The 15,374-nt window shown below is 49.7% G+C and overlaps 1 non-coding gene across 1 annotated transcript; it reads right to left on the reverse strand.

Moving 5' to 3' along the window:
• Window positions 1-423: 423 nt before the first annotated feature.
• Window positions 424-495, reverse strand: trnac-gca (transfer RNA cysteine (anticodon GCA)). The gene has a single exon. It is a non-coding gene; the product is annotated as a tRNA-Cys (tRNA).
• Between the last annotated feature and the right edge of the window lie 14,879 nt (window positions 496-15,374).

The following is a 15,374-nucleotide window of genomic DNA, read 5'->3' on the forward strand; positions in this document are numbered from 1 at the left end:
GAAACTGAGGTTGAGGAGCAGAATTAGGCCATTCGGCCCATAAGTCTATTCCTCCAATCAATCATGCGCTTATCTATAGTTCCCTCTCAGCCCCATTCTCATGCCCTCTCCCCATGAACCCTGACAGTCATACTAAAAAAGAATCTGTTAATCTCCGCTTTAAAAATATCCATTGACTTAGCATCCACAGCCGTCTGTGGCAATGAATTCACCCAGAGAGTTGTGAATTTGTGGAATTCTCTGCCACGAAAGGCAGTGGAGGCCATTTCACTGGATGAATTTAAACGAGAGTTAGATAGTGCTCTAGGGGGTAGTGGAATCAAGAAGTATGGGGAGAAGGCAGGCACGGGTTACTGATTAACATAGAAACATAGAAAATAGGTGCAGGTTCAATATGATCATGGCTGATCACAAATATTGGTGAGGGGGCACCCAGATTTGAACTGGGGACCTCTTGATCTGCAGTCAAATGCTCTACCACTGAACTATACCTCCCTGTGTTTTTGTGGATGGTCAGCCATGATCACTATGAATGGTGGTGCTGGCTCGAAGGGCTGAATGGCTTCCTCCTGCATCTATTTGCTATGTTTCTATAAATTCCACAAATTCACCACACTGACTAAAAAAATTCCTCCTCATCTCCTTTCTAAAGGTACGTCCTTTTATTCTGCGGCTGTGGCCTCTGGACATAGACTTTCCCATTAGTGGAAAGATCCTCTCCACATTCACTCTATCTACGCCTCTCACTACTAAATAAGTTTCAATTAGGTCACCGTTCATCCTTCTAAACTCCCGCGGGTACAGGTCCAGTGCATCAAACGCTCATCAAACATCATCCCAACCATTCTTGGGATTATTCTCATAAACCTCCTCTGGTCCCTCTCCAGCACCAGCACATCCCTGCTCAGATATGGAGCTTAAAACTGCTCACAATACTCCAAATGCGATTTGACCAGTGGCTTATAAAGCCTCAGCATTACCTCCCTGTTTTTGTATTCTAGTCCTCTCGAAATAAATACTTCAGATTTAGAAAGAGAACTTGGGTCAGAACCAATACATTACCTTCACTGGCAACATGCTAACAGAGTGTAAAAATCGAAACAAGTAATTTAACAGCAAGACACCGAATGACATATAGCAAAATGGAACGGAGAGGTGATCTGAAATAGCTAATGGGCCATGTTATTGAAGGGAGGCACAGTGGTGGAACTGCTAGAGCTGCTGCCTCACAGCACCAAAGACCCGGGTTCGAATTTGTCCTCTGGAATCTATCTGTGTGAAGTTTGCACTTTCTACCTGTGATCGCGTAGGTTTCCTCCAGGTGCTCTGGTTCCCTCCCACATCGCAAAGACCAGGGATTGCAAGTTAATTGGCCCCTGTAAATTGACCCAGGTTTGTAGGAAATTGATGTGAACATGGAATAATATGGAACCGGTGAGAACAGGCATGGAACGCAGTGAATGAGAGAGAGAGGGGGGGGGGGGGGGGGGGAGGGGAGGAGGGGGAGGGGGGAGGGGGAGGGACAGAGGGGTAGGGTGAGGGAGAAGAAGGGTGAGAGGGACAGAGGGGTAGAGGGATGGAGAGGAAGGGTGAGGGACAGAGGGGTAAAGGGAGGAGAGAGAGGGAAAGAAGAGAGAAAGGGAGAGAGGGGGAGATAGCAGGAGAGAGGGGAGGGAGAGTGTGTGAGGGGAGATAGTGTAGAAGAGAGAGAGAGAGAGGGAAGAGGGGAATATAGGGAGAGAGAGGGAGAGGGACGAGAGGAAGAGAGGAAGAAGGGGAGAGGGAGAGAGGGAGAGAGAAACATCAACAGGATAGAGAGAAAAGAGGGAGTGTATCATGGGGTAGGCAGCCAAGATAGCAAGGAACAGACTGTGACTATAGTCATTGATAAATATTGCATAATTGTTCTGGATGAAGCTTGCTTTCTAACACCAACATGCTTTTAAACCAATCGCCAGCACTCGTTGTGCTCTATTGCGATCTGTACCATGTCCCTTGAGTTAGTTCAAATGAATACTTGAAAGCAAAGCCAAACCACCCAGTGAATGATCTCACGAACCTGGTGCAGAGATGAGAAGTCAGTTCCACAGCTTTCATCGGGCTTTGTCCGAGCAACCTGAGGGGCCAAGACAGAGAGGTCAGAATTGAAGTAGGATGGAAAGTTACAGTGAGTAACTGGAAAGTCAGGGTCGTTTCTGTGGATTGAATGGAAGAGTTTGCTCACCCAACATGTACTTGGCAGTTCCAAAGTAGAGGAGGCCACTTTGCGAGCATGGAATGTAACAAATTGGAAGAAGGAGATCATAGTTCCCCAAAAGTGGTAACTCAAGTAGACAGTGATGACGAAGACTCAGGCATGCTGGCCTTCATCAGTAAGGGCATTGAGTATAGAAGTAGGGACATTGTGTTGTAGTTATAGTGTCATAGAGTCCTACAGCATGGAAACAAGTCCATCAGCCCAACTAGCCTACACCGACCAACATGTTCCATCTACATGAGTCCCACCTGCCTGCGATTGGCCCATATCCCTCCAAACCTGTCCTATCCAAGTTGCAATAGTCCCAGCCTCGACTGCTTCCACTGGCAGCTCGTTCCATACACCCACCATTCTGTTTGAAAAGGTTACCCCTCAGGTTCCTAATAAATCTTTCCCCCTTCACCTTAAACCTATGTCATCTGGTCCTCGATTCTGGGCAAGAGACTGTGTGACTATCCAATCTATTCCTCTCATGATTTTGTACACCTCTATAAGATCACCACTCATCTTCCCTCGCTCCAAGGAATAGAGTCCAGCATGCTCAACCTCTCCCTACAGCTCAGACGCTCGAGTCCTGAATAGTTGTACAAGACATTAATGAGACATATAACATAGGAGAAGAATTAGGCCATTCAGCCCATCGAGTCTGCTCCCCCGTTCGATCAGGGCTGACCATCTCAACCCAATTCTCCTGCCTTCTCCCCATAACCTTAGACATCCTTGCTAATCAAGAACCTATAAAACTCGGCTTTAAAAATACCCAGATGACAATAGACAATAGGTGCAGGAGCAGGCCATTTGGCCCTTCGAGCCAGCACCGCCATTCCAATGTGATCATGGCTGATCATCCCCAATCAGTACCCCATTCCTCTCCCCATGACCCCTGACTCCGCTATTTTTAAGAGCCCTATCTAGCTCTCTCTTTCTCACTACGCGTGCTGTCTGTACAGAGTTTGTACGTTCTCCCCATGATTGAACGGGTTTTCTCCGGGTGCTCCGGTTTCCTCCCGCACTCCAAAAACATGTAGATTTGTATTGTAAATTGTAACTCGTGTGTAGGATAGAACTAGTGTATGGGTGATCGCTGGTCGGCATGAACCCGATGGGCCGAAGGGCCTGTTTCCATGCTATAGCTCTGAAGTCTAAAGTAAAGGCATTTTCTGACTGACATTCTGTTCTTTGCAAAGGTCACTTAACTTTAGTAAAATCTAAAGGAGGGTCCAAAGATGAAACATTATCTGTCCATTCCCTCCACGGATGCTGCCTGACCCCTGAGTCATACCAGCACATTTTTGTTTTTGTTCTCAAGATTCCAACATTTATAGATCCTTGATGAATTTAGTTTTATTTAGAGATACGGAAGCAGTCCCTTCAGCCCACTGAATCAGCGCCGACAAGCGATCCCCGTACACTAGCACTATCCTACACACACGAGGGAAAATTTACCATAAAACAAAGTCAATTAGCCTACAAACCTGTACGTCTTTGGAGTGCGGGAGGAAGCTGGAGCGCCAGGAAAAAACTCACGAGGTCACAGGCGAATGTACAAACTCCGTACAGACAACACCTGGAGTTAGGATCGATTCCGGGTCTCTGGCGCTGTAAGGCAGCAGCTCTACCCGCTGCGCCACCATGCTGCCCCTATGAGAAGCACTCCACGCCATGTCGAGTGAGGAGAGTGAACTCCATTCTTGCAAGGACGTCAGTGAAACAGATGGATATTTACAACAATCCAGTCATTTCATGCTTAGCTCGTGTGTTGCATAAATTTACCAGTAGCCGTGTAGGGATTTGAACTAATATCCACAGATCAAAAAAACAGGCAACTGCATGATATTCAGTAACCTGGCCACACCCCTGCATTACAGGCAGCAGGTAAAGTGACAGTATAAAATGGTTAGAGCAACATTTACTACATTGCACTTTCTTTGGACTTCATAAGTTCTAGGAGCAAAATTAGGCCAATCAGCCCATCAAGTCTCTTCTGCCATGCAATTATGCCTGACCTATCTTTCTCTCACAACCCCATTCTCCTGCCTTCTCCCCATAAGCAATCAAAATTAATCAGAAATCCATCAATCTCTATCTTAAAATAATTCATTGTCCCAAATATCCCTTCTGTGGCAATGAGTTCCACAGATTCATCACCAATGGTTTTACTATTTTGCAATTGATTCATAAGTAGAAAACATTATAACATAGAACTGTACAGCACAGGGAAGGGTCCTTCTGCCCACAGTTTGTGCTGAACATGATGTCTAGTTAAACTGATCTCATGTGCCTGTATATGATGCACATCCTTCTAATCTATGTCATTTCCTTCAAGCAACCCACTCCAATCAACTTGATCAAGACCCTGTCTCATACCCTCAAAGTTGGCTTTGCCCCAATGTAGAATTTTAACTCATGCGCCATCTCTGACTCTATCCATATCTATCTTAGACCTAATCTGGTCACTTGTCCCAAACGGCTCATAGAAACACTTCATCCACTTGCCTCTCCCAATTCCCCAAGACCAGATTATGCGTTGCCCTCTCCCATGTAGGGGCCTCTACATATTGGCAGAGGAAGGTCTCCTGAATACACTTGACAAATTCTACCCCATATAAACATTTCACACTATGACATTTAGTGTCCCTCGGTACATGTGACAATAATAAACTAAACAAAATTTAAAATAGTGCCAGAAGCAATGGTGACTCTTGCCTACTGAAATCTACTATTTCCACACTCTTGTACATAAATATGGTTGTGCCTATTTACAGGAAGATCACAGAATGTAATAAAAAGGAACTGCAAATGCTCGTATATCCCAAAGATAGACACGGAATGGCAGAGCGCGGGCACACCGCGACGCCCTGTGTCTCCCTAGAATGGGAAAAATAGCAACGATCCCCTTACCTGCTTCAAGGCTGCTCACTCGGAGCAGCCTTGTACTCATCTCGTACAGCCGACAGGAACTTCTGGACTTCGGTTCCTGCGGCTGCAACAACTTTTTGGACAATCTCCCTCTTCCGTCTGAGCTCATCAGAGCAACAGAGCACCCGACTGGAGACCGCCAGGTGAGTCGCGGGGTTGGAGACCGCCATCCGACCCGCGGAGCCCAACCGACCCTCGGCCCTCACTCGACTCCCGGTTCTCGCCCGATCCCCGGCCCTGACCCAACCCCCGACCCTCACCCGACTCCCGGCCCACGCTCGACTCCCGGCCCACGCCCGACGCCCGGTTCTCGCCCGACTCCCGGTTCTCGCCCGATCCCCGGCCCTGACCCGACCCCCGGTCCTCGCCCGACTCCCGGCCCTCGCCCGACTCCCGGTTCTCGCCCGACTCCCGGTTCTCGCCCGACTCCCGGTTCTCGCCCGACTCCCGGCCCACGCTCGACTCCCGGTTCTCGCCCGACTCCCGGCCCACGCCCGACGCCCGGTCCTCACCCGATCCCCGGCCCTGACCCGACCCCCGGTCCTGGCCCGACTCCCGGCCCTCACCGGATCCCCGGTCCTCGCCCGACTCCCGGTCCTCACCGGATCCCCGGCCCTGACCCGACCCCCGGTCCTCACCGGATCCCCGGCCCCGGACCCCCTCCTCACCCGATCCCCGGCCCTGACCCGACCCCCGGCCCTGGCCCGACTCCCGGTACTCACCCGATCCCCGGAGCCCAACCGTCCCGCGGAGCTGGAGAACGCCAGGTGAGTCCCGGAGCTGGAGACCGACACCCGACCCGTGGAGCTGGAGATCACCACCCGACCCGTGGAGGTGGAGACCACCACCCGACCCGTGGAGCTGGAGACCACCACCCGACCCGTGGAGCTGGAGAACACCACCCGACCCGTGGAGCTGGAGACCACCACCCGACCCGTGGAGCTGGAGACCGCCACCCGACCCGTGGAGCTGGAGACCGCCACCCGACCCGTGGAGCTGGAGACCCGTGGAGCTGGAGACCACCACCCGACCCGTGGAGCTGGAGAACGCCACCCGACCCGTGGAGCTGGAGACCACCACCCGACCCGTGGAGCTGGAGACCACCACCCGACCCGTGGAGCTGGAGAACGCCACCCGACCCGTGGAGCTGGAGACCACCACCCGACCCGTGGAGCTGGAGAACGCCAGGTAAGCCCCGGGGCTGGAGACCATCAGCAGAGCCGCGGGGCTGAAGACCGCCTGCGGAGTAACGCAGACGCGGAGCAACGGAGCGGCAGAACACCAGCGCGCACCAAGCCAGCTCGGCCCACCAGAAGCACCAACAGACGGCGACGGGTACGAAAACACCGCCGGGGACGCAGAGGTGGGTTAAAGGCCAGGTTAGAGCTAGCCCCACACAGGGCAGCGATTCCTAGCCTTTTCCTCGCCAACGTGCGCTCACTGGCAAACAAAATGGATGAACTCCGGCTAAGGATCACCTCCCACAACCGGATCAAGGACTGCAACATCTTGATCTTCACTGAAACTTGGCTCAACACTGACGTTCCTGACAGCGCCATCCAGCTATTGGGGCGTCATTTACTCCGAGCGGACAGGACATCAGACTCTGGTAAGACCAGAGGGGGGGGGGTCTGTGCATTTATGTAAACAAAGCATGGTGCACGGACTCCACCATCATCGAGAGTCACTGCTCAGCTAACCTTGAATTCCTCTTGGTTAGATGCAGACCGTTCTATCTGCCCAGAGAGTTCACCTCCACTGTTGTGACTGCAGCCTATATCCCTCCTGATGCTAATGCCAAGCTTGCAATGAAAGAGCTGCATACTGCCATTAGCAAACAACAGACGCACAACCCCGAGGCAGCCTTCATTGTTGCGGGTGACTTCAATCACTCCAACCTGAAGACTGTACTCCCCAAATTCCACCAACATGTATCCTTCCCCACTAGAGTAGACAAGACACTGGACAAAGTCTACACCAATATGGCTGAAGCTTACAAAGCCATCCCCCTCCCCCACCTTGGTCAGTCTGATCACGTCTCATTGTTCCTGCTCCCTAAGTACTCCCCACTCATCAGACGGGTTCAACTGTAAGGACAGTTAAAGTCTGGTCAGAGGAAGCGGACTTCACACTTCAGCAGTGTTTTGGAAACACTGACTGGAAGGCGTTTGCAGCCCAGGCCACCCTTGACTCTCACACGGACATTGATTCCTATACATCCTCTGTTCTGGACTTTATAAACTCCACCATCAATAGTGTCACCTCCCTCAAACAGGTGACCATATACCCGAATCAGAAGCCATGGATGAACAGCGAGGTCAGGCTACTGCTGAAAGCACGGGACACCGCTTTCAGGTCAGGCGATGCTCGAGCCTACAGTTCATCCAGGGCTAACCTGAAGAGGGGCATCAGGAAGGCCAAGCACTGCCATAAGCTCAGGATTGAGGAGCACTTCAACAACAACTCCCACCCCCGACGCATGTGGCAAGGCATCCAGGCCATCACGGACTACAGACCCTCCAACATCACCCCCACATCCAGCGACGCCTCCTTCCTTGAGGAGCTGAATCACTTCTATGGCCGCTTCGACAGGGACAATCTAGAGACAGCCATCAAGGCTGTGCTACCTGCCGATCACCAACCCCTCACACTCACCCCCTACGACGTGTACGTGGCACTGAGTAGGACTAATGCACGTAAGGCTGCTGGCCCTGACGGCATCCCCGGGCGCGTGCTCAGTGCCTGTGCTGCGCAGCTGACAGACGTCTGGACTGACATCTTCAACCTGTCACTTGCCCAAGCAGTTGTCCCCACTTGCCTTAAAGCCACCTCCATCGTGCCAGTGCCAAAACACTCCACTGCGGCAAGCCTCAACGACTTCCGCCCAGTTGCACTTACCCCCATCATCACCAAGTGCTTCGAGAGGCTGGTCCTGGCACACCTCAAAAGCTGCCTACCCCCCACACTGGATCCCTATCAGTTTGCCTACCGCAAGAACAGGAGTACGGAGGATGCCATCTCAACGGCACTTCACTCCGCCCTCTCCCACCTTGACAACAGAGACACTTATGTAAGAATGCTGTTCATCGATTACAGCTCAGCATTCAACACCATTATTCCATCAAAACTGATCACCAAACTCGGTAACCTGGGCATCGACCCCTCCCTCTGCAACTGGATACTGGACTTTCTAACCAACAGACCCCAGTCTGTGAGGTTAGACAAGCACACCTCTTCAACCCTCACCCTAAACACCGGCGTTCCTCAGGGCTGTGTGCTGAGCCCCCTCCTCTACTCCCTCTTCACCTATGACTGCACACCTGTACATGGTACTAACACCATCATCAAGTATGCAGATGATACAACGGTGATTGGCCTCATCAGCAACAACGATGAGCTGGCCTACAGGGAGGAGGTCCAGCACTTAGCAGCATGGTGCGCTGACAACAACCTGGCCCTTAACTCCAAGAAGACCAAGGAGCTCATTGTAGACTTCAGGAAGTCCAGAGGCGGCACGCACACCCCCATCCACATTAACGGGACGGAGGTGGAACGTGTTTCTAGCTTCAGGTTCCTGGGAGTCAACATCTCCGATGACCTCTCTTGGACCCACAATACCTCTACTCTGATCAAGAAGGCTCATCAGCGTCTCTTCTTCCTGAGGAGACTGAAGAAGGTCCATCTGTCTCCTCAGATCCTGGTGAACTTCTACCGCTGCACCATCGAGAGCATCCTTACCAACTGCATCACAGTATGGTATGGCAACTGCTCTGTCTCCGACCGGAAGGCATTGCAGAGGGTGGTGAAAATTGCCCAACGCATCATCGGTTCCACGCTCCCCTCCATTGAGTCTGTCCAAAGCAAGCGCTGTCTGCGGAGGGCGCTCAGCATCGCCAAGGACTGCTCTCACCCCAACCATGGACTGTTTACCCTCCTACCATCCGGGAGGCGCTACAGGTCTCTCCGTTGCCGAACCCGCAGGTCGAGGAACAGCTTCTTTCCGGCGGCTGTCACTCTACTAAACAACGTACCTCGGTGACTGCCAATCACCCCCCCCCCCCCCCCGGACACTTATTATTATTATTTTTTTTTATTCAAATCGTTTGCTATGTCGCTCTTCAAGGGAGATGCTAAATGCATTTCGTTGTCTCTGTACTGTACACTGACAATGACAATTAAAATTGAATCTGAATCTGAATCTGAATCTGAATCGGAATGCTGGAGTATCTCAGCGGGTCAGGCAGCATCTCTGGAGAACATGGATGGATGGCGTTTCAAATCTGAAGAAGGGTCCCGACCCGAAATGACAGTCTGAAGAAAGGTCCCAAAACGAAACTTCACCTATCACCATTTTCTCCAGAGATGCTGCCTGACCCACTGAGCTACTCCAGCACTTGGTGTTGAAGATTGTTACTGAGAACATACAGGTTTGTAGGTTAATTGGTTTTGATAAAATTGTAAATAGTCCATAGTGTGTATGATAGTGTTAGTGTATGGGGTGATCGCTGGTCGGCACGAACTCACTGGTCCGAAGGGCCTGTTTTCACACTGTATCTCTGAAGTCTAATGTAAAGATGTTTTCTGACTGACATTTGCAAAGGGCACTTAACTTTAGTCTTTCATTGTTGTTCAGAGTTGCTTTGTTTCACCTTGTTAGAAAATGTAACCAAACCTGCAAACCACCATTATTTATCACACCCGGGAGTTCTGATAAAACCCAGCGACCCAACAATGACATGAGAAAATAATTTTACGTCCCTTATTTCCTCAGCGCCCATATGAATATTTCCTTTCATCTCTACCCTTGTTGTTATAAACGTAGTGTTTTTATGAACAGTGTAATTGACTTTGTGTGTAATTGCTGTGTGTGCGTGGAACAAGCTTGAAGATCTATGTAGGAAGTGTTGTATTCGAGGGCTAAATAATTCACAAACTACACTTGGTGTCCAGAACCCAAAGTGTATTTATTACAAGCCAAACATGGCTGCCACTAAAACCCTCCAGATCCCCAGGGTCACTAAAACCCTCCAGACCCAGAGGAAACCGTTCAAGGGTTTCGGCCCGAAACGTCGCCTATTTCCTTCGCTCCATAGATGCTGCTGCACCCGCTGAGTTTCTCCAGCATTTTTGTGTGCCTCCCAGAGGAAACATTCATTTTGACCCAGGGCCTTCTAGTGGTGACACCAGGACACAACAGGAAGGAACTGCAGATGATGGTTTATAACGAAGATGGACACAAAGTGCTGGAGTAACTCAGTGGGTCAGACAGCAACTTTGGAGAAAAGGGATGGGTGACATTTTGAGTCTGAAGAAGGACCCTGGAGTAAACGCACGCGGTCACAGGGAGGGTAGGAAAGAACTGCAGATGCTCGTTTAAATCAAAGGTAGACACAAAATGCTGGAGTTACTCAACGGGACAGGCTGCTAGCATCTCTGGAGAGAAGGAAAGGTTGACGTTTCGGGCCGAGACTGAAGAAGGGTCTCAGTCCAAAACGTCACCCATTCCTTTCCTCCAGAGATGCTGCCCGTCTCACTGAGTTACTCCAGCATTTTGTGTCGACGATCACAGGGAGAACAGACAAACTCCATATGGACAGCAGCCGTAGTCAGGATCGAAACAGGGTCTCTGGCGCTGAGCGGCAGCATCACTATGCTGCGCCACTTACTGGTGGTATCTGCTGGGTGTCTCCAGCATTATCTAACTTGGTTTCATATTTCCAGCAGGTGCGGCTTTTTTTTTAAAGTTCATCTCCAGGAGGGAATTAGCAAGTAGTTCAGTAAGGTTTCAAGGATGCTCCTTGACTGGAATTACATTGCACAGAGTTATCTCCCCTAACGTGGATATCCTTGTACCCTGCTGTGGCGGAGGCTTTCAGCTCTGGAGCCAGGGAGCGTTGCATACCAGAATGAAAGGGCATAGAACAGATGGACAGGCAGCTCCACTGTTTGCTTTATAAGTGGCTGATCTCCATGACGATAATACAACCATAAATGCAAATCCATCCTTCCGCAGACCTCTAAATAGTCAAGAATTGTGGACAGGTGATTTGCATTTACATTAATGTGTGGGATAGTGTTAGTGTACTGGGTGATCGTTGGCCCTTCGGCCCATCGAATCCACGCTGACCAGCGATCACCCGTACACTAGTTCTATCCTACACACTAGGAACAATTTACAGAAGTCAATTAACCTACAATCCTGCATGTCCTTTGAATGCAGGAGGAAACCGGTGCACCTGGAGAAAACCCACATGGTCACATGGAGAGCGTACAAACTTCGTACAGACAGCACCCATAGTCAGGATCGAATTGAATTGAATTGAATTGAATTTCCTTTATTGTCATTCAAACAAGTTTGAACAAAATTTTGTACCATGCAGTCATGACAGTAAAAAGCAACAAAACAGACAATTAACACAATTTAACACAAACATCCATCACCGTGAATCTCGCTGGACTGAGCTATAGGGAGAGGTTAGGCACCCTGGCACTGTGATGGAAGGCAAAAAGTCTTATCTCTTTCCTGCTAATTCTCCCACGGTCAGGCAGTCAAACTGCTGCGTCGAGGCGATCGAGGCTCTCGATGTTGAAACCCCCGGGAGCGATGTTAAATCCCGTGGCTGACCTCAAGCTGCGCCGGGCGATGAAAGGCCCTGCGAATAAGCCGAATCAAACCCAGCGATTCGGGGCGGATGAAGCTGCTGCTGCGGGAGGTCCAGAAAATCAGTCACCAACCAGGGACCAGCGAGCTCCCAATGCAACCGTCCACAGGGCTCACGGCCGAAGCCTCCAAAGCTCCGAAGTCAGGTCGCAGCCACAACGCCACCACAGCCTCCGAAGTCAGCCAGCTCTGCTCTATGACTGGAGCCCTCAAGGTTGATTCCAGTTGGAGGCCGCCAGCTCCACTATGTTAGGCCTCAGCGCAAACGGAGATACGACACTGAAAAAGGTCGCATCTCTGTTGAAGAAAGAGTTTAAAAAAAGGTTTCCCCACCCCCCACATAATGCACAACTAAAAATACACAACTAAAAATAGACTAAAAAACATACATGATAAGACAAAAAGAAGAAAGACAGACGGACTGCAGGTGAGTCACAGCTGCTTGAGCCCTGTAAGGCAGCAACTCTACCGCTGCACCAAGTTTGAGATGCTCAGTTGTTCTGCTCTACCCTCCAGCTGAGCTTTTTCTTCGGTGATGGGCACATTTTTGTTTAGAGATACAGCATGGAAACAAACCCTTTGGCCCACTGAGTCCATGCTGACAATCGATCACCCATTCACACTAGATCCATGCTTTTTTTAACCAGAATGCTGCCTGGATTAGAGAGTTTCAGCTACAGGTAGAGGTTGGATAGACTTAGATTGTTTTCTCTTGAAAGTCAGAGGTTGAGGTGAGACTTGACAGAAGGATATAAAATTATGAGGCAGAGATAGGGTAGCCAGTCAGAACTGTCCAACACTAGAGGGCATATCTATAAATTGAGAGGAGAAAAGATTAATGGAGATGTGTGAAGCACATTTTTTGCATTGGCTCTGACTGTCTACCTTAACAATGCCTCTCATAATTTTTATAGACTTCTACCAAGTCTTCCATCAACCTCCCATGTAGTAGTAAGAACAATCCAAGTTTATTCAACCTCTCCCTGGAGCTGAAGCCGTCTAATCCAGTAAACCTCCACTGAACCCTCTCCAAAGCCCCCGCATGCTTCCTGTAATGGAACGACCAGAGCTGCACACATACTCCAAATGTGGCCTAACTGAAGCCCTATAGAGCGGCAGAGTGGGCGGCAAAATGGTGCAGCGATTGAGTTGCTGCCTTACAGCGTCAGAGACCTGAGTTAGATCCTGTCTACTATGGGTGCTGTCTGTATAGAGATTGTACATTCCCCCTGTGACCGTGTGGGTTTCCTCCGGGTGCTCTGGTTTCCTCCCACATTCCAAAGACGTACAGGTTTGTAGGTTAATTGGCTTCAGTAAAATTGTAAATTGTCCCTAGTGTGTAGGATAGTGCTGGTGTACAGGGATCGCTGGTTGGCGTGGATTTGGTGGGCTGAAGGGTTTGTTTGTGCGCTGAATCTCAAAACTAAAACTAATTTAAACTAAACTAAATTAATGGGGTGACCAAAACTGCCCTCATTGCTCGAAATGTGGCCCAACTAATGTCCTATAGAGCTGCATCATGACCTCCTGACTCATGTATTCAATGCCCCTAGCAATGAAGGCAAGCATGCCATACGCCTTCATTGCCACCCTATCTACCTGTGCTGCCACCTTCAGTGATCTATAAACTGGGATTGCAAGGAACACCAAGGTGACGAGAACACTAAGGCTGTGCATACTGTACTGATCGGGGTGATTGGGTTTATGTTCGGGGATAGTTTTTCTGAGCTTTGCGCTGAAAAATATGTTTCACTATATCTGGAACACATGACAATAAAGAAACGGTTGAGATGAAGGAGCTCAAGCTAACCTTAGATATGACATCTTGAGGAGGTTAGTGTTGAGTTCCTCCCAAGCTGATGGGCTGTGATGTGAGAACACGAGTCATTACGATATTCTTACTGATCCTTTTTGGACATGGAACTGAATTATGCTAAACCCACACTCCCTCCCTGGTTCAACGTAAACCTCCCCAAGATGTCAACATGAAGGCAGGGGCGGTGATTTAGCACAGAGTTTGCCTGTGATCTGTCATCTGTATCTCCCACCTAACTACATAGGCAGTCTCCGTCCTGACAAGGCTGCCAGTTTACTGTGGGCTCAGATGTTGTAACTACACTGCTGGTTGTCTCCTTTCACAGCGAGTGCCCTTCGGATGCCTGGGAAGTTTGCAAAGATAAAATAAAGGACTGAGATGAAGAGATCTCCGCAGTGAAAGGCAGGCGGATCTTTGGAATTCTCTGCGCTCGAGGCCTGTGGAGGTTCAGTCACGGAGTTCTTTCAAAACACGGTTATCTGAATATTAACAGATATCTGAATATTAAGGGAAACGAGGATCAAACCAAGAAGATGGAGCCAAGCTCCAAAAGATCAATCGTGCTTTTGATAAATGGCAGAGCCAGCGTTAAAGGGTTAGATGCTTCAAGTTCTTATATTTTTATTCAGTTCCTACAAAGGCAAATATTTCCATCCCCCTTCCACACACTGAGCTCAGCAGAGATCTGAAGAAGAAAGAGGAAGAAGTTTCCTGACACGAAACATCATCGGTCCATTTCCCTCCTGAGATGTTGCAGAATTCCTCCAGCACTTTGTTTCTTGCTCAGTTTGCTGCAGTGATCCCGTGGGTCAACCTCCATCAGATTCTATGTACAGGCCTCTCCTTCACTGAGATTCTCTCGCACAAAAATCTTGACAAGCATTCAATGTTAGATACAAAATACTGGAGTCACTCAGCGGGTCAGGCAGCATCTCTGGAGAAAAGGAATAGGTGACGTTTCGGGTCGAGACAATCCTTCGAAGAAAGATCTCGACCCAAAATGTCACCTCTACATTATCTCCTGAGATGCTGCCAGACCGGCAGAGTTACTCCTGCATTTTGTGTCTATCTTCGAGGTAAACAAGCATCTGCAGCTCCTTCCTACACAAGAATTCAATGTTAGTTTGTTCACGACCTGGGGAGGAGGGGGTGAAGTGAGAGCAAAGAGACACCATGTCCGTGCACATAGTCGCCAGAGACTTCCCTGCAGAATAACTCATTCTGAAACGCAAATTATTACAGGTCCACCACTGATTTGATGGCAACTGGTGGTCTAATCGGAATAAAATTATGAGAGCACACTTGAAATTCCGCCACCTCCCCCCGAAGATCCCTCGGACATGCATGGCGCCTTAGCCAGGTGAGGCCGCCAATCTCAACCTCATCGGGCCGATCGGCAGGTTGACTTTGCCCCCTGCGGCCGGGGCTCTTACACCAAACCAATTAGCCCACTAACCTGTATGTCATTGGAGTGTGGGAGAAAACCAAAGATCTCGGAGAAAATCCACGCAGTCACAGGGAGAACATACAAACTCCGTACAGACAAATACCCATGGTCAGGATCGAACACGGATCTCTGCTGTAAGGCAATAGTTCTACCACTACGCCACCCAGCCGGGATGGTCTGAGCTGTGGCCACAACTCTCTGCAATTTCTTGCGGTCTTGGATCGAGCTGTTCCCAAACCAGGCTCCGATGCATCCCGATAAAATGCTTTCTACG

This window comes from Leucoraja erinacea, chromosome 4 (assembly GCF_028641065.1).
Source record: "Leucoraja erinacea ecotype New England chromosome 4, Leri_hhj_1, whole genome shotgun sequence".
Lineage (NCBI taxonomy): Eukaryota > Metazoa > Chordata > Chondrichthyes > Rajiformes > Rajidae > Leucoraja > Leucoraja erinaceus.